Source organism: Chiroxiphia lanceolata, chromosome 6 (assembly GCF_009829145.1).
Source record: "Chiroxiphia lanceolata isolate bChiLan1 chromosome 6, bChiLan1.pri, whole genome shotgun sequence".
Lineage (NCBI taxonomy): Eukaryota > Metazoa > Chordata > Aves > Passeriformes > Pipridae > Chiroxiphia > Chiroxiphia lanceolata.
In genome coordinates, this window is record NC_045642.1 from 28,074,553 (window position 1) to 28,100,907 (window position 26,355).

At 40.2% G+C, this 26,355-nt stretch overlaps 1 protein-coding gene and 1 long non-coding RNA gene across 3 annotated transcripts in view; one reads left to right on the forward strand and one right to left on the reverse strand.

Moving 5' to 3' along the window:
- Positions 1-2,047: 2,047 nt before the first annotated feature.
- The window catches only part of MIDEAS (mitotic deacetylase associated SANT domain protein), a 59,043-nt gene continuing 34,735 nt past the window's right edge, over positions 2,048-26,355 (forward strand). Inside the window, exon 1 of one of the 2 annotated variants that reach the window (XM_032691421.1) lies at positions 2,048-2,168. The gene's annotated coding sequence lies outside the window, so the exon portion shown is untranslated. Of the gene's footprint in view, positions 2,169-2,484; positions 2,581-26,355 lie in introns of those variants that run through there. The other variant, XM_032691422.1, reaches the window with a different exon arrangement.
- On the reverse strand, positions 7,188-9,956 carry LOC116788525. Its single transcript, XR_004357665.1, has 3 exons — positions 9,909-9,956; positions 9,642-9,718; positions 7,188-8,468 (listed from the first exon to the last, which is right to left on the reverse strand). It is a non-coding gene; the product is annotated as an uncharacterized LOC116788525 (long non-coding RNA).

Below are 26,355 nucleotides of genomic sequence, written 5' to 3' on the forward strand. Positions count from 1 at the left end.
TAGAATGTCTCCCAGAGCAGGGCAGAAAGCACACTCCCTGGCCTGCGCAATGTTAGCTTCTGTAGCCGGATGATGACGTTTCTGCCATTGTCTGCTGCTTTTACACGATTAAGTATTGTGAAACACAAGACACTGGTCATCATTTTGCTCCAACCTCCAAAGAGGTGAAGTACAACATGCATTTGTTCTGTCTGCAAGGAAGAGATACACTTTTCCGTAACAATATGATTTACAGTCGCAGAAGACTGGTGGTGTTTGTGTTTGTTGTTGTTGGGTTTGTTGGTTTTTTTCCCCTCCAGTGAAAAGTGAGATAAGCAATTATAATCTTATCAATATCTGATGTGCTTCATGAGAGGCACTGATTGCCTAACATTTGTAACAGAGAGGAAATAACTCCAGTTTATGGAACCTGTCTTTTTAATCTTTACTAGGGCAAATTAAGAAAATGGGGTTTACGCCTTTGACTACAGCTAGTCATTATATGTTCAATTATTTATATTTGCTTTACATATTAGGTAAATTGTGAACACCTGTGAATATTCTTTTTGTACTGATTTATATAGTTATAGATCTATTGCTTCTGTCTATTCAGAAGTTTAGAAGAGTAAATGAATTAATGGTAATATGAAGAGTTTTCCTTGAAGGTTGATGCAGTGTCTATTGAGACAATTGTATCAAATGATAACCATGGTTAAGAAAGAAAAAAAACTTTACTAGTAGTACCCGTGGCTACTATTTTGCTCTTTACCTCCATGTGTCTCTCACTGTTATTCTCTGCACTGTGACAGGAAAAGATTGGGTGTGGTAATTAGACTACTGACCTGGGACTCGTCAGAGAAACCTGGTTATGCATCTGATATGTTCTGTAGTCATGGGCAAGTCACTTCTCTGGGCTTCTGTTTCCACACATCTTGAGCTTCCCTGGTAAAAAGTTCTGCAGGAACTATTGAGAAAGAAATGCAAACTACAGTAAGCAGTGCAAAAATTACTTCTGTATTTCACTCTATAGAGCAATACATGCTGGAAGGGAAACTGCCCTGCTGGTCTGAAAAAAAAAAAGAAAGCAGCTATGCTACTGCGTGCACTGAATGATATGAGTCTGGATGAAGGTAAACACGTGGCAACGTGCACGTTAGAGAAAAATGTTTCGCATTTTCGTGTTGCTTGGCACATTTCACTGAATGTGAGTATAATCTGTGAATGCTGTCTAAAGGTCATTTTATAATCTAAAAGTTTCATCGATTGTGAACAAACTCGAGTAGCAGAGCAGTCTACAGAGGGAGCAATGACAAAGCAGCTTCTTTATTTCCTGCCTTAGTAGGGTAGAGTAGCATGCCTGTATTAGCCAGCACACTGTGTTTTTTATTCTCGGACCAAGGCAACAGAGGAAGCCATATTCCAGTAGACGAGCTGAACGTTTTCAGAAACCTCAGCAGTATGTGTTCTTGTGAAAGTACATTTCAGGTGTTTGGCAAAATAGCCAACAGCATAGACGTGACCTAAGGATTTGCGTAAGACAAAAATCCTTTCTCCCTTCCCAGTTTTTCCGCTTTTTCTTCTGAAAAAGCTGTGAAAAAAGGGCCCCAAAGGGGGAAACAGAAAAACATGTTTTCCTCCGGTACAAGTGATTCCTTAAAAACGAAAGGTGCTAGCTTGTTTTTCTTTAGACAGAAAAGCCATGAAGCCTAACTTTGCTGGGGAGGCCGGCACTGAACTCGCGGCATCAGAGCGGTGCGTTCCGCCAGGTGTTGGACACGGCAGTATTTTGCAGGGCTTGGCTTCCAAATCAGTGCTGCAAACTCTCTGCCCGCCCCTCACTCGTTGGGGTTTTCCCCTCCTTCCCTGCCAGCAGCCACAGCCGAGCGCAGAAGGTCAAGCCGAGATGTGTGCATAAGGGCAGGGGGCCCAGGCCGGTGCCGGGCAGAGGCGCCGAGAGCCCGCCGGGAGCTTCGCCCGGGGGGAGGAGGAGGAGGGCGGGAGGAGGAGGAGTTGAGGAGCCCGGGCCCGGGAGCCTCCCCGCTTACCGCACTAGGAAGTGACGCTTTCCCTGAGTCCCGGAGAGAAAGAAACAAAGTTTGGGTTTTTTTCCCCTCCTTCTGCGCCCCCGCCCCCCTTTCCGAACAGGCGCCCCGCGTCCCTCGCGGCGCCCGCCGTGCCTCGCTGCGCAGGTGAGCCAGCACGTTCTCTTTCTTCCCTCTCCTGTTTTCCGCGCCTTTATTTTTTTTTTTTTTTTTAATTCGCAAGATTTGCTTCCGTTTTCCTGCCATTTTGGAGAGAGGGGTGACTTTCCTGGGGCTTTTCTTTTGAGGGTGGTGGTGCGTGCTTTGTGTGTGTGTGCTGGGTGCAGGATGAGGAGCAGAAGTACCTGTGGAGGTGATGAAGGCGGCTGGCTCCGCGCCCGAGGCGCGCAGCCCCGCGGGGCCGGGGCAGCGGCACTGCCGGCCCGCCTGCTGCGGGGGGCCGTGCTCGGCTGCTGAGCCATCGCCTCCCGCCTTGCCGAGAGTTGTTACGAACGCTCCGGAGGGGTTTCTGCGCGGCTGCCTGGCTGCGGCAGGGCGTTCGGGATGTGTCCGTGTCCGGGTGAGCTGCCTGCGGATGGTACTTTGGGGGATTGGTTTGGGTCGGGGGGAGGTTCCCTTTGCTCGCTGCGTGCCGGAGCCGGGGCAGCCCGGCGTGTGCGGCGGCCCTGGGCGCTGCGGGGGAGCCGCCGAGCCTCGGCCGCCGCCGAGCGAGCAGCGTGGCCGGGGTTGGATCGCTCTGCTGGGGTTTACGCAGTGGAGGGGGATGGGGAGGAATTTGTTAGATAATTTCTGAAAATCCCGTGCTCGCCAGCGTACAGCTCTTTTCTGGCAGCAACTGCAAAGGACTGATTCGTTGCAGTTAGCACTAAAAGCTAACAATACACCTACGCGCGTATGTGAGAGTCTTATATAATACTTACGGGGTTTTTTTTAAACAGGCATAAGCAGGATTTATTTTTGGTTTGTAAAGTCTTGTGTGGTTGCAGCTTGCAGAATTAGCGAAACATTCAGTTTGCTCGACAGAGATTTACTTTCCATCTTCTTTAAAACAGCTTAATTTTTTATAATAATTTGATTTCATTCCGACTACGTGTTTTGAGCGCAGTGTAAAGGCCATGTGTACTGGAGCAAGCAGTTAAGGGAGGGGAAGAGAGAAAAGAATTGTCCTAATGCGGACACTGATATTAGGTTGTTTAGAGGGCGAGACTGCAGTTCCAAACAGCAGCAGCTTTATGACTGTGTGTAATTACAGAGTGATTGCATAGGACAGCATTGTTGGAACGAATACGTATACACAGGCTATTGTGCAAGATTTCTGTACCGAACAAAACCTAGTTTTGCATTGCAAATGCTAAAGAGAACGTATTCTGCGTTGAACTGCCACGTTCCTCTTTAACTTCATCGGAGAATTAGAAGGGGAGGTGGGGAGAAGTGGAGCAAGGCTGATCATAGAAGTCACGGACCTGAAATACTCAGCAGAAATGCCGCGAGTAGTCTCTCAAATCACAGCAGACAGAAACTGAAAGCTCGTTGAATCTGTGGGTTCATGTTTCTAAAGTGATTATGCAGCAAGTGAAAATCAAGCAGGCTTGCTAACGCTCCTGCAGGTTTAGTGTAATTCTTGCTCCGGTCTGATTTCTTGTGTGCCTGTGTTAAAATAAGCAACTGCAGTTCAGTTAGCTTGCTTGGAAATGGAGAGAAGAGCATTGAGAAGAGTTTCTGTGTCAGGCCACAAAAAATTAGAGCTTGAAAGGAAGTACGCTTAGAGCATGCTGCTTCAACTTTAACTAGAGTTCCATCTCGTTCAGTGATCTTGCAGGCAGTATTGACTGAGGGGATAGTAAGAAGCATTGGGAATGTGTGCCACTGACACTGTACTAGTAAGTGGTTTAGGTAAGACTTTGAAAGACTGACATAGTTATGCCAAAGTTCTTGTGGGTGCAACTTAAGGTCACTAAGATTTGTTTTTCAGAGGTGCTGGTTGTCTGTTATTTTTATCATCTTAGTTTTGGAAATACTTAAAATTAAGGAAATATCAGATCTGAAACATTTCAGATCTGGTACTCAGAAATTGGCCTTTCTAATATTAGAGACATTTTTCTAGAAATGTTGTCTTTAGGCATCACTGCTGATGTCTTAAGTGCAACAAAGGCTTGTAAAGTGTTTTGAGTACTGTGATGGAAAGTACTATAAATATGGAAAGCTGCTTTAAAATTACTTGATGTTCAACTAGAATATATTTTAGCTAAACACGCAGATCATCTTATTATTGGTAGTTTCCTCAGGTTGTCAATGAAATACTGCATGTAAAATGTATGTAGCTTTGTTAATGAAGAATATACAGATGTACTGATGGTGTTTGTTTGTTTGTTTGTTTGTTTTTTAGCAAGTGGCTAATGATCTATAGGACAAGGCCTGTCACTTGTCAAGCTTTCATAGTGATCCTTCTGTAATTTTATTGGAGCATTTTCTTTTAATACAAAATGCATATATGTTAATCTGTGCATTACTGTGGTGTTCTACCTGTAGATTTTTCTTGGGATTGTACTTCATGTCTTGACTGACTTGTCAATCTATCTTATACTGGATGTTTTAACGTCAAAATTACCTCTGGAGTAAAACAGGAATAGTGCTTAAAGATTCCTTGGATCATTTGTGGTACTGATACAATGTAGTCATTCCTTATGCTAAGTCTTTTGCTTTTCACAACGTGTGTGGTAGGAGAGAAAGTTTTAGGCCAGGATTCCTCAGGCTTGTATACTAAGGAGTAGGTAACTTGCATGTCCTTGAGTCGTCCTGTGGAATTAGTCATAGATATATATACATTTGTGTGCATGTTAGCAAAACAGAGGCATAGCCGTGCTGGCCTTTAGCCCATTGAGGTGCATGGGAGTAGTTGTAATATGAAATGGTGAGAGCTGTAGCACAGTACAAGCATTTTGAGAATCTGCATAGACATTCCAGATATTGGTTATGTTTTTGCATTTTCACTCTTACTGTCACCTGTCAGTGGTGGCTGCAGAACTGCAGGAGATATTTTCGAGCCTGTCATCCCTTCCATGACACTGTTCTGTCGTGCTGCTAAGCTATCCCTTAAGTTGCCCCTGATGGAGGACCTGCAGCCTTTCTTTGGAAATGGGCACCTTGGTGATGATGGTACAGCAGTGTGTGTGTGGGGAGGTGTGTCCAGGCCTGTAAGGAGACAAGAGTTGACTGTCATGAATCAGAATGGGAGTCTGCCTAGCCTGTGGCCTGGTTTCCAAAGGTGGATATGTTTCCTATATTCTTAGCAGTTCTTGAGTTTCTACTCAAGAAGCTTACCTGGTTTTCTGTTGAGCTTAGGTAAGCATTTAGCAGACACTTTTTTTAACCTACTGATGGAATTGTTGAATGAGGATGTTGGTAAGAACTCATTTTTGTTATTTCACCTTTTCTAAAAAAACATCACCACCACCAAAACCAGGTATCTTTTTCTTGTCTGAAGCATTGTATAAAATCTTAGTAATGGTTGCAGTAAATTACAGTTTATGCTAAAATGAAGTCTAGTAAACTTGCATGCTAGTCTCCAGTGCAATTAGTTAAATTCTAAATCACATAAAGTGAGAAATAAACCACTTTTCTCTGAGTGTTCACTGTGTGAAAGGGGGAGGTGAGGGAAACGAGCTCTGGTGGTGAGGTTTTGTAACACATGTCCAAAAAGCTGCAAGTTCTGGCATGGGCAAGCCAAGGCTTATGAGTCACAACCAAAGAGAAGACTTGTCACTGAGCAATTTGTAAATAGGAGGGATGTACTGCTAATTCAAGGAAATATCATCCTGAGGACCTTCCCTAATAATTGGAAGTGTGGCAGAGGCTGTCTGTCAGATGGGAGTTGTTTGTACTTTGAATCACACGTTCCCTTTAGTGTGATTTGACAAAGATTTCTTGGTTTGGATGCTCATGTGTTATGTAGGTCCCTGAAGGAGGTGGTTGGTCAAGTAACAATTTCAATTTTTGTAGCTGCATACCAGCAACTTGCATTCTGCATGGGAGCTCCTTGGCAGCTGCAGCAACTCCCAGTGCACAAATGACATGTGTTTGCAGCATGAGGCTGCTCAATAAGCAACTCACAATGCTTTGCATAACTTCTGTTTCTGAATGGTCTCCAACTGTAGCCCTTCTCAGTGCTCTGCTGATCAACTCCAATGACTGAAAAATACACAGAACGTTATGAGTAAAAGCTGTAGTCGGCATGCTGGGAAAAAATTTGAATATATGCATTTTGAATGCAGCCAATATGCAGGTATTTAGGAGCAACCATTCAAATGGGGATGCAGAGATAATCTTGGTAGTTGATTCTTTGCTTTTCTGGCTGTGTTGATGCTTTTTATCATATTTGGACAACCAGAGATAACCAGAATTCAAGTAATATAATTCATTACTATGTATATAATATGGAAGATGTGCAGATATTCTTTGAAATGTACATATCCCAAAAATTAATGTTCTCTTTATGTACAAGTGAATTACATGAATGCCCCTTGTTGAATTGACAGCTGTTGTTGTTCAAGGAGTTGAAAACTGGGAACAACTTGATTTGGAGGGAGCGGCAAAGTGTTCAATATGTGTTAATTTTTTGTTTGTTTTTAAAGGCATCTTGAAAGGCCTACAGCAAAACATGAAATAATGCTTTCTTTTTTACTCTTCATTAATTAATGAAAATTAATTATAAAGTTCTATATCGGTTGACTTAAATATTGGTAATGATTGAAACTTGTGAGGGGAAATGGAGGAGAACGCAGTGATCTCTTCAATCTCCTCTGACCGGTGACAGGACTCCAGGAAATGGCATGAAACTGTGTCAGGGGAGGTTAAGTTGGATATCAAGAAAAAGTTTTTCACCCAGGGGGTGGTGGGGCACTGGAACAGCCACCCCAGGGATGTGTTCACAGCACCAAGCCTGACAGAGTTCAGAAATTGTGTGGACAATGCTCTCAGGCACATGGTGTGAGTCTTAGGGTGTCCTGCACAGGGCCAGCAGTTGAACTCAGCATATTCTGTGATTCTATATGTTAAATGCTATTAATGACTGAAGTAGTAAACTGAGAAACAGTTTTGATATCTTTTTTACTAAATATGGTACTGATTCATGTTCAGTGTTGAGATATAAAGAGACAGGAAATGGAATAAAGTCCATATCCATGCTTTATTTTTAATTTTCTATATATTATCTTTTCACATGAAAATTGGTTCTCAGTTGCTTGGCTTTCCCCATAATAGCTCTACTAATAGGAAAGGTTACAGTGCAATAATATATATTGGTTATCCTCTTGTCATTTATTTTGGGAAGACAAATTAAATGTGTATGTATATTTATAATTATACGTTAACACACACTGTTCTGTTAATACACCATTAAATTTCTCATGTTGTAACTCAGGTCCCCTGAGAACGTTTTTTGACTGTTTGTACTATTATTTCAAGCTTGAATATTGTGCTAAATTTTGGGGTTTATCTTAATTTGTTGTCTTTGATAATGTTGCTTTTGGTGTTTCTAGAGCTATAGTGACCAAAACATGCATGAATTGTGATTAGAAGGTTTATTCTTGTCTTTTTTTTTTTTTAATGAAAGGCATTTAACTGAAAGGATTTTTGAAATACTGGTTTGGTTTTGCAGCCTGGTAGTAGTACAGTGTTGTATGGTTGATTTCCAGGTACCAGATCATCTGCTTCCCTTCGGTGTGGATACACTAGAATCTGTTGTTCTCTGAAGCTGCCTGCTGTGGGGCAGTCAGCCTGCTGAACTGCTTGTCACCTTGTCTGTGAAATGCTTGTCACCTTGTCTGTGGTGTGCGTCATGATGAGGTCCAAAGTTGAATAATCTCCAGTTTGAATCATCTCCAAATTGCCTTGTTACGGTGTAGTTCATAGGTAAAGGTGCATCCCAGGTTGCTTGACATTGTTGTGTGATTTCAGACTTGGCTTAATCGTGGATGCTTATGTGCGGCCTTGTCTGCTGCGCCTGCGTACGCTCAGGATTCCTTGAGCATCTCCTTTTGAACTCCTGCACACGTCTCCTGGCAATTCATCATTAATTGCATTATTGTTTTGAGGTTTATAGTAATGCAAGTCAACTATTCTTGCAGCTTTATAATACTCTTATCTCTTCAGATTCTCCATCCTGAACAGTCACCTTTAAACACATTGAAAAGTAAAGCAAAACGAAGTGCCATACATTAACAATACTCCTGGGATTTCAACTGGATTATTCGCCATAAAACTGTTCTAATTTCAGGCTTTATTTCTTCCTACATAATGTATTGATTATTCTTTCATGCACTTTGTGAGAGTTTGCTGTGTTTGTGGAAAATTGCTGCACTTAGGCGGAGGAGAATTTAGCAAACTATTTTCCTATTTTAAATTTGGTTTTATACCATTTGAGAAAAAAATCCCAGCACTGCCAAATTCCTGGTGAAAGGAGGGAGAGAAAGACACAGCCATAAGGCCTTCTGATTGCTTTAGGAGACTCCAGAGATGACAGTTCAGGATCCCAAATACTCATCTGTGTGAAACTGTCAGGGAAATCTGACTGGTTTAGTTTGATTTCAAGACTTGAAAAACTCTGAGTTGAATTATTTTCTTAGAATCTTTTCTGACAAGCTCTAGATGTTATCCTATATGAGACATGCTAAATATAGGGAACAATTATAATATTTATTCTATTTAATTAAGATTATAAATTTTGGTTTTTTATTAGAAAGCTATTATATTTTGAAATTTCTAGAAAATGTAAATATTTTTTCAAGTCTGTATCATGAGTAAATCATGTAGTCTTTCTGTAATGGTATTTGTTTAAATTGATGTGTTTTAAGAGATATTGAGATGACTTGGAGAAGTAAAGGAATATATTATAAATGAAAGCTATGACTAATGAAATATTACTGTACCGTTGAGCATTCTTAAGGGTCTAAGCTGTCCTCCTTGAATAGTTGGAAAGTCTCTTGCATGTAAAGGGTGAGATTGCAAGGAAATAATTGTGCAAAATGTTGCATTTGATTATGGGCTTCAGTTTTTTCTTATTTAATTTCGATATTGAAGTGGTCTTTGTTGCTATTTCCAAATACATTCAAGAGTACAAAATGTATTTAAGAGTACAAAATGTATTCTTCTTTCCAGTTAAAGTATGAGAATTACATAAACTCCTCCTCAGTTTAGTCCTCTTCTTATTTTGTGAAGTGAAATATTTCAGGTATGGTACTGACTCAGCTGACTTATTTTGCTATTGCAGCTCTCTTTCTATAGAAAATGTACCGTAACTTTTTCTGTAGAAAAATTTGATCTGTAATAAAAATGCCCTTTTATTGCCTAAGAATATGAAAAGAAGAATCTGAAAGTCCTTATAAACAATTAGTTTTAATTTTGAATTTGAGATGTAAAGAACGAACATTTGAAGAAATGAGGTATTAAAAACCCAGGAAATTTGGTGTAGCTGATACTATACTTAGGTTTTGCACATGTTAAGAGTGAGTAAGGGGCTGCCTCTCAGGAAGCTTTGTTGAAATCAATGCTGATGTTTTTTTATTTAAAATATGAATTAAGTTAGCTGATTTTTTAATTTGCAATAGAAATAAACCTGGTTACCTTATGTAGTGGGTTGACTCTGGCTGGACCCCAGGTACTCACTACAGCTGCAGTACTACTCTCACTCCCCTCTGCAACTGGACAGAGGAGAGAAAAAAAATAGCAAAAGATTCATGAGTTGAGATAAAAGCTGGGAGGGGTCACTTACTTATCACCATCACAGTTCTTCATGAAACTGCTGTCCCGTGGGGCACTCCTCCATGGGGTGCAGTCCTTCACGAATGAGCTGTACCGGTGTGAGTCCCCCACAGGGGCCACAAGTCCTACCTGGGAAAACCTGCTCCAGGGTGGGCTTCCCTCTCCACGGGCTGCAGGTGTCTGGCAGGACCCTGCTCTATCTTGGGCCTCCCACGGGGTCACAGCCTCCTTCGGATATCCACCTGCTCCAGCATGGGCTCCTCCATGGGCTGCAGGGGAGTCTCTCCACCCCGATGTTCCTCCATGGGCTGCAGGGGCACAGCTGCTCCACCATGGTCTGCACCACGGGCTGCAGGGGCCTCAGCTCGGGTGCCTGGAGCACCTCCTGCCCCTCCTTCTGCACTGACCTTGGTGTCTGCAGAGTTGCTCACATGCTCTCATTTTGCTCTTCCCTGGCTGGAATTCTTTCTGCGCCACAACCTTCTGTTCTTAAATGTGTTATCACAGGGGAGTTACTCTCACTCTTGATTGGCTCGGCCTTGGCCAGCGGCAGGAAGTCCGTCCTGGAGCCGGCTGGCATTGGCTCCTCCAGACAGGGGAAGCTTCTAGCAGCTTCTAACAGAAGCCACTCCTGAAGCCCCCCCCGCTACCAAAACCCAGCCACGGAAAGCCACTACACCTTACCTTTACAGAGGAAATTAAAATACAGAGAGCTCTGTTAGCAAAAGAAATAAAATGCAGATTTGAAGCTTTGATTTGTAAAGTTTTTCTCTGCAACTGGAAGAGCTCTTTATTATTCATAATAATTACTATTGATATAAATTGCACACTGGAAAATTCAGTTTCCTTATTTAGGTAATCTCTCCTAGCATTTTAAAATGAGCCAGCCTGCCTATGCAGGTTTTTGTTTGTTTGTCTAAGAATGACATCAACATACGTTTGCTAAATTGTTAAGCACAGGAGACAGATGAAACTTGGATAGACTGGTCATAAAAGAAGCAAGGCATCTATAACACAGAGGTGATAGAGCAACACTGGAGACCTTTTACTGGCCTTCAGGTTGCACTGCTGCTTTTTAGCGAGTTTATGGATTTCTCCACTAGGCACCTCTGCAGAGGTATCATCAGGCAAGTATGAGACCAAGGGCAGTGGCCCAAATACTTGTCAACACCAACAATTGCTTGACCACGCATACGAGGATATTTAGTTAAAGGGACAGTGTATTTGATACTTGGAGTTGATGTTAAAACACCCGTGTTGTCCTGTGCTGCTTCTTCTGTGCTGACAAAAGTCATGTTGAAATGGCTTTTTGTTTTTTGTTTTGTTTTTCCCAGTGGTGATAAATCAATAATCTGTTCCAATCCTGATCAGTAATATTCTATTATTATAGTACTGTCAAGTTACAGTTAATGTTTATGGAAGAATGATATTTAGATGAAGGGCAAAACTTCCTGTTTTTAAAAGACAAACCACCAACAAACAAACATTCTCATGCACACACAAAATAAAAAAATGCCAAGTTAGGAAGATACTTAAAATTTAGAAGCTTTTAATGCTTCCTTCATGAGATATATTGGTATTTAAACTATACTTGAATTTTGATCTCAAATGGTAAATGCTAAGTCCATATACTACAAAATAGCATACTTCAAGGACCATATGACAAAAAGCAAACAAGAGAACTCAGTATTTGAACTGATTCACGTTACTCAGCTAAAGAGCAGAGATGGCACTACCATTTGCAGCAACTCTTTGGTGTCAAATACAGAAAGATAATTTCTTATAAAGCAAAAAAATCCGGTTTTCTGTATTCTCGTCAAAAGTCTGAGCAGAGATCTACTGAAGAGGGTTTTTGAGAATAACTCAAATTGCATAAGATGATTTGCCTCTACACTTTACATCATAAGCATAAGTAAAAAGGACTGCACCTGCTCTCAGGCTACATGGTATAGATAAGTCTACAGTTTTACTTTCATATTCTGAGGCAGTATGATTTTACTGCAGGTTTTTACCATTTTACCACTTTTTAGTTTGAATAATATGTAACAAAGGTGCAGGCTACATTTAGACCTTTAGAAGGCTAAGTGACCTATAGGTTTCCCTTTTGTCAAAAATAAATTTGAGGGTCTGATTTGCAAATGAATGTTGCAATGCTGTGACTGGGCCTGTACCAGCAGTTCTTATGGTGATCTGTTTCAGGAGTACGGCCTAGAAATTGAAGTTAGGGGGAGCTTTCTAATATATATAGCTTTCTAAATATATGTTTAAGAAGTCACATCCATACTCTTCCCAAAAAGGCAATGGCTTTGTGTAGCCTTTTAAAATATTAAATAGAATCTTACTCTTAATCTCTTTCAGTAGGCTGAAGTGCTTTTATTGTTCTTTTTGTGACAACCCACCCTTAAGGGGAACTGATGATTTATGATTCCATTGAACCTTTTATTCACCCTTAGACAAAACAAGCTGCTTATACTGAAACTAAAATGGTCAGCACAAGGTACCTTGAGCTTAAAACAAGTCACGCTCTTTGTCCTCACCCAGAATACCCATTAGGCCTTCCAGTCATGGAATTTCCTGGATCTGATGTATGAACCTACACTTGCATCTACAAACTTAACATAGTTGTTAAGACAACTATCGGATAAGTAGGACTAAAGACGGGCAGACTCGAAAGAGAAGGCAAAAAAATGCTATTCAGGGAGGAAGTGTTTTCTGGTGCCATAGGACACACAAAAAACCTGTTTCCATCTTTCTCCCTTTCTTGCAAGCTGGCTGCTGAAAAGCAGTTTACACTGTTTGTACCTTGTTATCATCCTCGTTTTATGGTGAGGTAATTGTTTTCAACCAAGAGGCTACAGAACCTTACTTTGACCTAACAGTAGTGGCATAGTGTGAGTGGGAGTGGAGATTTTGCCTCACGAGGGTGAGTTGATTGACAGGGGCTCTGATAGGGGAAGGTGTGATATGTGAGTCTGAATTTGCATCTCCATGGCTGGGTGAATGTTTTGTCAGCAGACTGTGTACAGGAGTTCACATCCTCTCACACTGACTGTGTTTGAGAAGGAGCTGACTTTGCTGTTATGAAATGGTTACTGGCACCCTCTGTGGTGGGCACACAGAGCCACTTAAGATAGAGGCACTTAAGTCTTGGGTAAAATAGCAACTTTTTGCATTGAACTGCAGATATATATTTGCCTATATGCATTCTCTTTGGTTGCCTTTTGACTAGCTTTTTCCCAGACATTGTAATTAAAAGGCTGATTTTTGGTTCTCTGTGAGCTGCTTAATCCCATCATATTCTAGAAATCTGAGATGTGGAATTGAGGCTTCTGGATTGTAGTCTAGAAATGAGTCACCAGTTTCTGTGTGGAACGGATTCCTAGAATCATAGAGTATGCTGAGTTAGAAGGGACCCATCAGGATCACGGAGTCCAACTTCTGGCCCTGCACGGGACACCCCAAGAATCACACCGTGTGCCTGAGAGTATTGTCCAAACGCTTCTTGAACTCAGGCTTGGTGCTGAGTAGATTGAGTTTCCCTAGCCAGGTTACTTGGCTTTAAATCATGTTGTCAGTGAACAAAATTATCTCCCTGGTTCTATGCACTTGGGTGATTTCAGCTAGGCCCTTATGCAGAGTTATTTCATACTTTTCTGTTTCTGGGTTGGATAATTTTGTCAGTGTTATTGAAAAGGTAAAGATGGAAGAAACCAAAGTGGTGGATCAACTTTCTCCCTTAGAGCATGGGTTCAGGGCATTTTTTACATTTCTCAGCTGCTGTATTGTGGGTTTTTTTATTGTGAAGATGATTAGAACTGCTTAATTTTGCTGTGTGCTAAAAAGCATCTTAAGAAGACAGTTCTTTCTGAGTGACTTGATTTATGAGAGAAGTTCAGTTTGGAGGTAGAAGAATATTTTGTGTTCTGTGACAGCTATAACAGAGTAATTTTAAGCGACAGAATTTGCTTAAGAAAGTGCTCTAGGTTAAGTGTAGGATGCCTGGCTGTTTACAAGTAACTGTCTAAGCTGCACAGTTTGGATGCATGGAGGCAATGTGAAAATCTATTGACATCTTTAGTTACTCAACTGGTTTATTTTTGGGAACTCGTGAATTGGCAGGACACAGTGACCCTGTCTGAAAGGGAAAAGCATCATGACTTTGAATGCAGGAGACTTAGTGAGTATACTTGCTACTATTTCTTTGCAGCAACTATCATGGGGATTTTAACCCTTTGCTTTTCCATGAACATTTTTGCATAGTGTTGATATATTTTAATGAAAATCTAATACTACTCTGTCAGCACAAAATGGCTTAATGTGTCAGATTTGAAGAGTATGAAGTTTTCGTGCTTGAAAAAGGGGAAAAATTATTTGGTGATAGATTGCTTCTTAGTAACCTTTTATGTTATACCCTTCACTGGGAATAGCTATAGCTTGGATTCAAAACTGGTCCTGGTCATAAGAGGCTGCAACATAAAAAAGACAGAGCAATCTTGCATACAAGTGATATTGGGTTACAAGCAAGTAAGGAGCTGAGAGACGTTGTATTTATGTATACAAAAGCACAGCTGTATTTTGTATGACACTGATACTGTTTTTGCACTCTGTGGCTAGAGAGACCCAGTAGACAGAATTAAAAATTGACAGTAACAACTGCAGAGTGTTGTGGAAATTTTGTTCTTTCTGTTGTAAGTTTTCTGCTCATGACTGGTTTATGAAAACCAGTACCCTTCGCATAGTGCATACGAGTGAAACCCAGAAGGCTTTCTTGTAGTGTGTTCCTTGTAGCTGCTACTTATAGTCCTGGTTTGGAGAGCTGATACAAGTTTGCATGGAGAGTTTATTGTGGAAGACAGTTGGTTTTCTCTTGTCCTTTAATATCCAGTACTCCGACAGCATCAGAAATTCTCAACTGCATTATCAGTTTAGTTGAAAACAACTTCATTGCTGGAAATAAATAACTTTAAAGCATTTTACTTAATGTTAGTTGCAGTTGTCTTACTGAAAAGTTAAAGTTGTGTTTGTTACTCTTAGTTATTCCATATCCCTTTATTCATTCACACAGTTCACTTGTAGTCTCACACTAGCATTGCAGGATTTCTTGCAAATGCTGAATTGCAAGAGCAGATAAGTTACTGATCACTTTGAAAGGAAAGAATCACTGATTTGATTTTTGTGTGTTATAAAAACAAAATTTTAAAAATGCCCACAGATGAAGAAATAAAATAAAACAAAGGTTAAGACTTGGCAAACTGACTGGACTTATGGAGACCATTTTACTTTAAAGGTGACTTCTCCACCATCCTTTTTTTTTTTTTTTTAATTAGAAATAGAAGTGGCGTGGGGTTTGAGGTTTGTTTTTTTGGGTTTTTTGGTTTTTTTTTTTATTAAAAGGAAGATCTGGAAAACTCATGTGTCTGGAACAATGTCAGCTTATCTATTCAGTAACAGTCCTGGTCCCCTACTATTGTTAAATACAATTGCTGGAAAAATTTGTCTTGAGTCTCACATCTTAATTGAAGGCAGGGATGTTAATACAGTGAGTTTTTTTTTTTTCTTCTCAGTACTGTCAGTGCTAATTTTCAACTTAATTTTAATAAATTTTTCTTTTGTCTAGCATTTTTTATAAGATGTGCCTAATTTTAAGAATACCATTGCATTATCTTTTAAATACTAAAATATAGCCAGCTGAAAATATTTTTCCCTCCTCTTTGTGGATGACCTTAAATACAAGTTTAACAATTACAAACACCTTATTGGTTAAACATGAAAAGTAAAGGTGAAAAAACTCTGAGGTCCTTGATGCATCTTTTAAAAGAACTTGTTGAAAGCAAAATAACTGCTTTTATTTCAAAATTTAAACAAAGGAGCATGTTTTTGATGATTGCAAAGACATTATTAATATGCTGGAACCTTTGTAATTTAATTGGATTTTGTTGTGTAATGCTTGTTTATGGGGATAAAGCATTATTTTAAGAAAAAAATATTTAAGTAAGTTACTTAACAAACAATTTAGATTGAAGAAGTTGTTCATACCTGTAGTGTGTGTAGTCATGTAAATGCATGAAGTTTACATGTAGTCATGTAAACATACAGCATAGGTGTAACATATGGCCAAGATAGAATACAACTAGTTAATGATAAAGGGTGTTGTTTGAAGTCACAACAAGCACATTGTGCTTGCAAATAACATTAGTCTTCTCTTCTTACCAAACAAGATATACAAATATGTTACGGCCTTAATTTCATTGAAAGCATTGCATCTCTTGGAAGTTGAGGATTAAAGCAACTGAGAGAGAATTTGTTTTAGGATTTTTTCTTGAAGATTGTTGGTAGCAGTGTATGGGGGTTTTTTTAATATTAAAACAAAGCAGAAAAATCTTCCCCATTAATGAAGTCTGAGCACTGTTATGTAGTTAGACTTTTTAATCTACTGTTTTAGGGAGCTTGCTCTCTTTGCAGTGGAGAAGTTGGAAAAGGAGCTGTGTATATTCATTGCTTGTAGAAATGCAGAATAAGTAGTATAAACAACAAAAGGGGCTGTATATTAAAAAAAAAAAAAAAAAAAAAGGAAAGAAAAGAAAAGAAAAATTCTCATCCAAGACCTAACTGTAGTAACTGTGTTCCAGGATGCCCTTCTCTGTAGTAACTGTGTTCCAGGATGCCTTTCTGTGCACTGCAGGACAGAGTGCAGGACTCTGTACTGCCAACGTCTATAGCCCTGCCTGCCTGTGCAGGGGTGTTTAGTGCCTGGCTGAGCCTGAGTGGGCCTGAATTAATGAAGGTGGGGACTGAGTGTCACAGCAGCTGCAGCCACAGGTCGTGGCATGCCAGGCTGCCTGTGAGGGCAGGGGGAGCTGCCAGGTGCCTGTTTGTGGGGGCAGCCCACATGACTCTCAAGACCGGTGAGCTCAGCTGCGGGGTGGACACAAACCCTTTGAAAGATAATGTTTCTTCAGGCTATCACTTGGGCTCTTGCTCAGCAGCTGAGGCATTTCATTGGGAAGTGCAACATCAGAAAAGCACGCTTTTGGACTCCAAATGGCTTTGGAGCAGCTGTACTGGAACAGCTAAATAAATATGAGCCCCTGTAAGAGGAAATAACTTTTCTACCAGATATATGCACAGATGGATTGTAATCATAGTGAGTCCAGTGTTTGCCTGAACAAGAGGGAAAACTTCAGCAGAGAGCTATAAATGGAAATTTGTGCTTATACCGGCTTCTTGTAGCAGCGATTGGAGTACACTACTCCTGTTTAGTAGGAATGAGACAGGCATCTCATGGAGTTTGAAAAAATAAAGGAGCTAAGGAGACAGCAGCCATGAGCTACAACAGCAGTGTACACTAAAATATATTGATGACCAGATGCCTCCAAAAGTGTCAGGGAGCAGTTCTTCTACAGCAGTGTGAATGGACCGTGGTAACATGGGTCTGTGTGCTGGAGGTACTGACCTACTGGATATCAATGTGCTCAGAGAGAGCAGAGGAGGATAGCATTCCCCTGCTGGGGGAAACCCAGTGTTTTGCTACCTCCAAAATACAGAAAAATAAGATATTAAAAAAAAAATTGCAAATTTGGAAGATATCTAGTAATTACAGATACACTTCCTAAAATATTTTGTAATAGTAGAGCAAAGTACTGAGCTAAAATTATACATAGACAGCACTTATGAGAGTTGCTGCTTATTCAGGAAGGAATTATGATTGTAAAATAGTGGATCTGGTATAAGATAATTCGAGGTTTATTTAATTGGTTTGTTAATGAACAAGAGAGTCTTTAATAAATACTGAAGTACTGAAGTTCATAATTTTCAAATTCTAATATGTTTCATGAAGAGGGAGTTGTTACTGATGTGATTTTGCTTTAAAAAGGCAGCTTCAAACTGAAAGCAAATTTGTAGGTTTAAATGACACTCTCTGTGTCTTAAAATAAATGGATTGTCTCTTGATAGAAATGGTGCCAGTACCCAGAGGGAGGCCTTAGGGCCATGTGATGGAGTTGCATGCCTTAAAGACTAAAATGTGACTTTAAGTTAGTGCATACATTTGTAATTGCATGTCCGTCTTTTTTTCTTTAAAAAAAGAGAAAAAAAGGCTTATTCAGTTTTAGTGTGGGAGACAGGAGGTGGTCAGTGATTGCTTTTAAACACTGAAGTTTTCCAGAATGCCTGGGAAGGACATGGTGCTGCTTTTGTGGGGCACGTTCGCTGAGGTTGGTGCGGCAGCAGATCTCTGGCAAGAGCTTGCTGTGCTGCACAGACCAGTTTTCCACAACCCTCAGCAAGTTGGTCACCACGGATTATTCTTTCCACATGTCGATTTTGTGCATGAAGCTACTTTTGAGAATTGAAGCCAAAATTCAAGAGTTTGCTTGAAGGGAGTGTTAACCATTTATACATATACATCTCCCCGCATTCCTCCCCAGAAAGATGGTGGAAAATATTCCTAGGCTGATTTAGTGTAACAGCTTAGTCACTCTCAATAGTAGACACTGCTCTGAGTATACAGATTAGCAAGAAACACACGGTGGATGGATTTTATTACTGAAGAATTAGTTCTCCACACTGAAGAGGAAAAGAATGTGTCCATGTTCGGCTGCAGAAATTTTTACTACTGCAGCTAGACAAGCAAAGTATATTTATTGCTGGGGACTTTATTTTAAACTGTTTATTCAAAGACCACCAGAAGTGTCATTTTACTTAAGGCATAAAAAGTTTAAAAAATGGGAGTGTGGCAGGCAATTTCTTTTTTTAACATTAGAACTGCAGATATAGTTATTTTAGAATTTGAGCTAGTGAAGTGATACTGGGAGCTGAGCAATTGACAGCTGGGTTTTTTTCAGCTACTGCTGTTAAAAACTTGAACCTCTAAATCCAGTGTCTACTGAATGCTAGGGGGAAGTTTGTGTATGAAATTTTTCAAATTTTTAACAATTTGCAATATTTGAAACTATAAACTGCTCCTCCAATTATATTGAAAAATTTGGCACAAAACATACTTTCCATATTAAAAAAGGTGCTAATTCCTCTTTACCATGCAAATATCTGTGTATAAAATTAAAATATATATCATCATCATGGCTGGGCTTCGCGAATGAAGATTTGGGGAGGACTCTACCCACGTTTGTTACAAGCACACTGGTGGCTAAAAAGGCCAATACGAGATAGACACGTCCGGTTGCTAAAGGCACAGCAGAAAGACCCCTTAGGTGGTATATTCTGCAAGGCATGATTCTTTCTGCGTTGCCTTTTCTCCTCAAGGGTCATCCTGCGTGCGTTCTCAAAAGCATCAGCAGTGTTGAAGATAGTGTGTCTCCAGACCTCCCGATTGCAGGCCAGAGTAAGCCAGTTATGTTGATCAATATGGCCAAGGCTGAGATGTTGTTTCAGGGAGTCCTTGTATCTTCTCTTTGGGGCTCCTCTCATGCAAGTTCACCATAGAGCAGGATCTTAGGGAGGCAGTGGTCCTTCATCCTGGAGACGTGCCCTGCCCAGGCAGCTGTGTTCTCAGCAACATGGCCTCAATACATGTGACTGCTGCTTGTTCTAGAACAGATGCATTGGTCACATAATCTGACCAGTGGATGTTTAGGATTGTACGGAGGTAGCGTTGATGGAAGCGTTCTAGGAGATGCAGGTGGTGGCGGTAAAGGACCCATGATTCAGATCCATATAAGAGAGTAGACAGCACAATGGCTCTGTAAACACTGATCTTTGTACTTTTCTTCAGGTGTTTATTTCGCCAAACTCTTTTATGAAGCTTTCCGAAGGCACTGTATGCCTTTGCTAACCTGTTGTCTATCTCTCCATCAATCTTACCTGTCAGAGGAGATGAGGCTACCTAGGTAATTAAACTGCTGGACTGATTTGAGCTCTGATTGGCCAATGGTGATATGGGGATGATGGAAGACTTCCGGAGGTGCCGGTTGATAGAGAATTTCTGTCTTCTTTAAGCTGACTTCCAGCCCAAAGCTGAGAAGTATAATTAAAATGGTAAACAACTTCTTTTTATTGGCAGTGGTTTTATGTCCAAATCTATCCTATTATTTCCAGATAAAGTATAAGTAGAAAAATTATATTAAAGAAATTACCAAGTCTGAGAAGCTACCTTAAAAAAACAAAAGGGGTGGCACTCTAAGATGTTATTATTGTATCTTAGTTGGATGCGTGGTTCATGTCTTTTGAAACAGTTTGTCCTCCTGTGGTATCTTAGTGGAACTAAGTATATATAACTGGAAGGCACCGTGTTCTAGAAAATGGACAAAATCTACTGCAACTGTAGGTGCAAGAGGAAGGGCATCTGGAGAATCCAATACACTTGTGGTTTCAGGAGGGAGAGATTTTCTTCTTTCTGCCATTTTTTTCGTCGTCTCACCCTTTTCTCTCTTATTAGCTTCCTACGTGTTGCAACGTGAATGGAAACCAACCCCCGTACTTGACCTCAGTCTGAAATCGAAAGTGATGAATTCTTCAGCCCTGGGCCTCGGAAAGTGCTGCTGGGGGAATCCCTGTCTCTGCACTGATGCTACTGTGAAGCTTTACGCCAACGCCAGGGTCACACGTCTTGCAGAAAGTGAGCTGAAGTTAGCTGGAGAACGTGGAAACCTTGCTTAAGCAAAGCTGCTGAGTTTAGAAACGTCTGCAGTAATAATACAAACTTAGCCTGCTACCTGCAGGAACTGTGTACACGTAGAAGCCATTCTTTTATCTAAACTTTTGTTTCTTGAGGGTATGATATGCAGATAGCAATGAGTGTGAAATTTCTTCTGCTTTTTTGTTGATTTTTATGACTCTGACAGTACTTTTGTGACTGATTTGGCAGATTTTGTCTGCAAGGGAACCTTTTATGCAGTGTTCGGGCAGGCAGGCAGAGAACAAAGCCACAAATACCAGTGGTATGAGATTTAAGAAGAGCATCGACTTAAGACTTAATCTACTGTGAATACCATCACAGTTATGTGCAAATTAGTACTTGTTCTTTCTTTCTAAGTAATACTGTGACTTAGCATTCCTCATGCATAGCTCTCAAGGCTTGGTTTTCTTGTTGTTTGTTTGTTTGTTGTCCTCCCTCCCCTAAATAGCTGCGAAAAATACATAGCTGTTTATGGAGAGGGGGAAAATGAGATTTGCATTTCAAAAACTCTGGCCCCTATTTTATTTTTTTCTTTGAAACCTTGTTATGTTTCACAACCAAATGCGTGATGGTTCTGCTCCTCCCTTCCCCCTCTCACCCCTTCAATAACAGAAATCTGTAGGGCAAAACAGTGACCAAGGACCATGGTGCTTCCTGACCTCTGGGGCCTCAGAAAGGCCAGTGATGGCAGTGGCAGAGCCCTTTCCGTGGTCTGCTGAAAGAGTCCTTGTTCCTGCAGACCAGCTGCTGCAATTTGTGCTGTGTTCCTGCTAAATATCAGCAGAAGTTGCTCTTAACTTCTCCGGATTAAACAGAAAATTCAGTTAAGAGAGTTCAAAGGATGGAAGCTTGTCCCTGCACGGGTGAGCTCCATCATGCAATTCTGTCATTCATCTGTATCTTATGGGCCTGAAAACTGTTTCTTATTTGTGGTGCCTCGGATGTTGCAGTTGTGGGAAAAGAACAAAAATTCTTTTCCCTTGGAGTGGTTGTCAGGAAGGAGATTGCAAAAATGAGAGGAATATGTATGCCATGGTAATTGCTAAAAGCACTGTCTTACAGATTTAAGAGCTCTATTTTTTTAATTCTCTGATTCCAAAGTGTGCTTTTATGCTTTACCTGCCACCTTGCAAATGCAGTTTATGAGCAAAACTGAGATCAAGTAATTATAGAAGAGTAATCTCTTGTTGGCTACCTTTTTACTTTTTAGTGCAAAACGGGCTTCTTTGTCTCTCTTTGTTTACCTGTTAAAAGTACAGAATGTGGCACATGACCCATGTGGTGAGGTTGGATGAATTGGTGTTAATATATTGCTTTAACTGTTGCAAAGTATTATGTAAATGATGACTATTCCAATAACATCAGGTTTGTTTGTGGAGAAATTACTTCAACTACTTTCCCCCAGAGAAATTTGTCTGCAGTGTAACATCTGGTAGAATGTTTTTCTGCCTTGGTTGATTCCTAAATCTTTTCCAAATGGGGAAGAACTGTGTAACAAATGTCAGCCTGATGATGAGAGACTGGATGTTCATTCTTATTGTTTGGAGATTTGCTGAAAATAGTAGAGTCATCAGAAGTTGTGGGACATAAACTGAATTAGTAACCTGTTTAAAATAAAGTCAGTGCTATCTAGCTGGTGTGGAAAAGTCCTTTAGAATTTACTATCACAGAATCACAAAATGGTTTGAGTTGGAAGGGACCTTAAAGATCATCTCATTCCAACCCCCATGTCATGGTCAGGGACACTTTCCACTAGACAAGGTTGCTCAGAGCCCTATCCAACTTAGCCTTGAACTAGATGACTAGATGCATTATGGATTATGAAGGAGAATCAATCACAGAATTTCTTTGTTGTGAGAGGATCAGGTTAATGGAATCCCTATACCAAAAGACATGATTAGTTTATTAACCTTTCATTCCAAAGTGAAAACTATATTATGTAAGGGATTTTATTTTTTTTCTAAGTGATTTCTTTTGGAGATGGTCAGGTATTTAGCGCAGATTCTCTTAACAGCTTTTCTGGTGAGTTGCTGTATGGCTTTCCAATTATTTATGACCTGGTTTGTTTTTTTTTTTTCACAAATTGCAGGGACTTAATATTCCTGTTAATAGCAATTACATAGTTTGTATCTTGGGCAAATACAGTTGTTCAAAGTGTAATGTGGTGTTACTGACCCAAAATGTTATGACTTCAATTAAAATGTATTTATGTTGTTCCATGATTCACAGAGTTGACTATGTAAGTGCAGGATACTTTCTGATCTTCTTAACACTCATAGAATTCCATGTTCAGGTGGATTAATGAATAAACTTAAGTTTGTCCTACAGTATTGAACTTAATCACTGTGACCTTAATTTTGTGTACTAAGAACTGAGTCTTTTACTCAATTTAAAGTAGCTTTGTAAAGGTTCTTAGTAGAGGAGACCTTTCCTCATGCTGTTATTGAATGACTTTTTCTTTCTAGTTATAAAGTGCAGGATGAGTGGTTTGGTTTCAGGTAGGCTTGTTGAGCTGAATCTTCAGGAAGCTTCTGACTTTGCTCTGAGTAATATATCAGTATGAGGCTGATGTCACTTATGCCCCATTGTGGTAGTGCTTCATAATGTTAGTAAGGATATGAATAAGCCACTACAGAAATGGGAGAGCTTTGTATTTGATCCAGTATTGGTGCCAACCATCTGCTCTTTCCTTCATCCACTGAAATCCCTGTGCCTAAAAGGAGGATATTGGGCAGGTGTCTGGCAGGGAACTGGCAGGGAACTCTTGAATCCTGGGGCTTGGAGAGTGCTTTGGTTCTTTATTAAAGATTAGGAAATCAGAGCGCTCTCTGGGCCCCTGGATTCTTAAAACCTTGCTGTTTTTCACCATGTAATGATTATACTTGCCCATGTCTTTCAGTGTTCCTGCTCCCGGTATTAGTGCGCATTTGCTTGGCTGCGTTGTTGTAATGCCTGACAGCCCCAGTCATGGCCGAGAGCTTACTGTACCTTGTAACAGACCAGCACAATAAAAAGACCCTTTTATAGTCAACAGTGACAGCAGGAATTCTTAAAAGACATAATTTTAGAAATTTGGACTAATGCCCTGTCAGTGCTGTTACAGACTGACTGCTTGGGTAGTTTTATAATAGATTATCTCAGTCAATACTATCATCTGTCTGCTAAAAGTGTGTGGATGTAGGCAAACCAAGGTCAGTACTGCTTCAGCTTAGATAACTGCTGGTAAACAAAGATATTTCTGGGTCAAGTGAGATAGAGGCAGGCGTATGACAAAAGAACAACTGCTTTACTGTGTGACCTTTTTCCTTCATTTTTTGGCTTACTCATCTTTGGTTATCACTACCCTGTTTGCATCATGTCTCAAATTAGACTTCTAAGCTCTTTGTGGAAGAATCCTCACCCAGGCTGTTAATGGCTACTGTTGAAGATAATACAATTTTTTTTACTAATATCAGACTAATATCAGTGTATTGGGTTTCAAGTATTATTCTCATTTTATGAACCAGTCTGAAGTGTCTTGTTTAAGATGCATGTCTGTAGCAGAGCTGGAAACTGATCCCAGATCCTCTGGGGTTCTGCCTGTACTTTTAGTCTCAGCTCTTCTCCAGCCAGAGTTGGGTGAGTGATGATGCCTGCTTGATGGTGTTAAGAACGTCCATGCTGAGGGCTATGGCTTAGGTATTGAGTGCATTTCAGTTGCTCATGAAGAAACCCCTGGGAATGGGAAGTATCGTTGTGTCTGTGAACTTTCACCATTCTCTTCCCTTATTTGTAGCCCATTACCTCTTGCAAAACCTCGAAGGAATCTGTGGAGCACTCAAACCGTGCTATTCCACGCACTGGACATCTATGCATGCCTAGTTTTGTGCTGGAGAGGCTGAGATGGGAACACCTGAATTTGCAGCAATCTTTCCTGTTGCAGCTCAGTGCATTCAGATGTGTTTTCTTCTCAGGGCTAAGGTGCAGACAGATTTGCTTTGTTTCTGGGATGTCCGTGCAATTCAGCAGCTGATGTGTTTGTGGCAGTAGAGGCATTTGGAGTGAAGGACACATTGTGGTTATGTCAGGTATGTGAATGCGAGGGCAGGGAAAATGTTTTGGCCTGCTCTTTGCCGTTCTGACTTTGGAGCCTGCTGCGATTCCTGCATTTTGGAGTGTTGGTCTCTCTGTTGCTAGCAACTGCCTTCCCTGACAGCGCCAAAAAACCAAAAAGCCTAAAATAGCTATCTAAGGGCTTACAATTAGAACTGTTAATGCATTTCCAGTGGGAAAGAATAGTGTTCATGTAACTTTATAAAGCCTGAAAGCAGCATTTCCTACTCTGTAATTGCTGTGCTCATTCTGCACTCTAAGGCTGCCTCAGCCTCTTCAGATCATGGTATTTATCATGGCAGGTTATAATAGCTAATATGCCTAAGCTCAATATACAGTTTATAAACATTAACCAATTTAAGAAATGTACCACGTACCTATTTTATTAAAGGATAAGCCTGGTCTGTGTTGCAAAGCCATTTGTAAAGATGGGCTTTCCTGCATATATGTTTATAAAAGACTGGTTTATGTAGCTGCCTCTCTCATAGTGCAAGATGAAAGACTGGTCTGGTGTAAATCATGAATCGTGAGTTTTCATGAGATGGGGTTCCAAAATTTCAGTTATTTTGGAAACATCATTCAAAGTTTTGCTCAAAAAGAAATGAAATTGAGGATCTGACTTGTACCTCTTCAATAGCTGATAGAAACAATGTTGTCAGTTCCTTTAAAGATAAATCAGGTTTGGGTTTTTTTCTGTTGTTTAATAATCTGCTAAGTTTTAAAATTTCAGTTTGTCTTTTTATTAGTTTTTCTTCTTTATCTATGCTGATTTTGTTCTGGTGGAGCTATTTGTGTAAGCCAGGTTTTGTCTGGCTTGTTTGTTATAAGGACAAGACTAATCAACACTTAATGGGCATTTTCTTTGTAACAACTTCTTGTCTCTTTCTCATCCTTTAAAACAAAATTATGTGGAAAATCCCAAGTGTGTTTTGAAAAGCAAGCCTCCAATACTTGTGCCAAGTTTACAGCTTGAATTGAGGAAGACGACCCAAAAAATAGGTTATTTTTTGAGTGTTCATGGTACATAACTCTAGAAGAAAGAAAACTTCTCTCTGAGGTGCATCTGTGGTGCTTCAGACCCTGTAATTCAAAACCCAAAAATCCTTCTCTATAATGTCGTACATACTAGAATGGATCTGTGTGTTTAGATGGAATATGGAAAATTGTGGTGATGGGGATAAATCAAACCAGTCCATGGATGTGAATAGTAGGTCCAAATTGAATCAGATTACATGGTTTGGTGAACTTGAAGACCATTTGAACAGAAAACCACTCAATTAAATAATGTTTATGAGTGCATTTTCGCTGCCTCACCTTTATTATATCCTTTACTGTAGACCAAAATATTTTATTGAAGTAGGATTTGTATTTCTCCTTGGATTGAATAGTTCATGAGGTGTAGTTCATATTTTTCCGTTTGGGTATGTGTATTTTTCCCAAACTATATGGCAGTTCTACATTTTGTGTTATTTTGCTTGCTATGGTTAATTAACCTCTGGTGCTGAATGTCAGGAATGGTCTAGATTGGAGCAGTAGTTTGTTGCATCTGGTGGCACAATACAATCTACCTGATTTTGCTGGCACAAAGTCCTTCAGTATGACTGTTGTCTCCCATGCTTCACCTCACAGAGCTGATGGATTTCACTTTTGACTCTCTGGTTAGTACAGTGGTTTAATAAAGCTTTATCAGTTCCCAGCCTCTGAAAATGGGAAAGTGAAAGTGGTAGCAAAGTATTTTTAATAATGCTACCCTCAGGGCAGAGGCACCTTTGTACTCACTCATTGTAGTCACAGTCTTTCTCTGCAATAGAAATGGGCCAATGACCAGTGAAAATTTGAGTAGCTTATAAA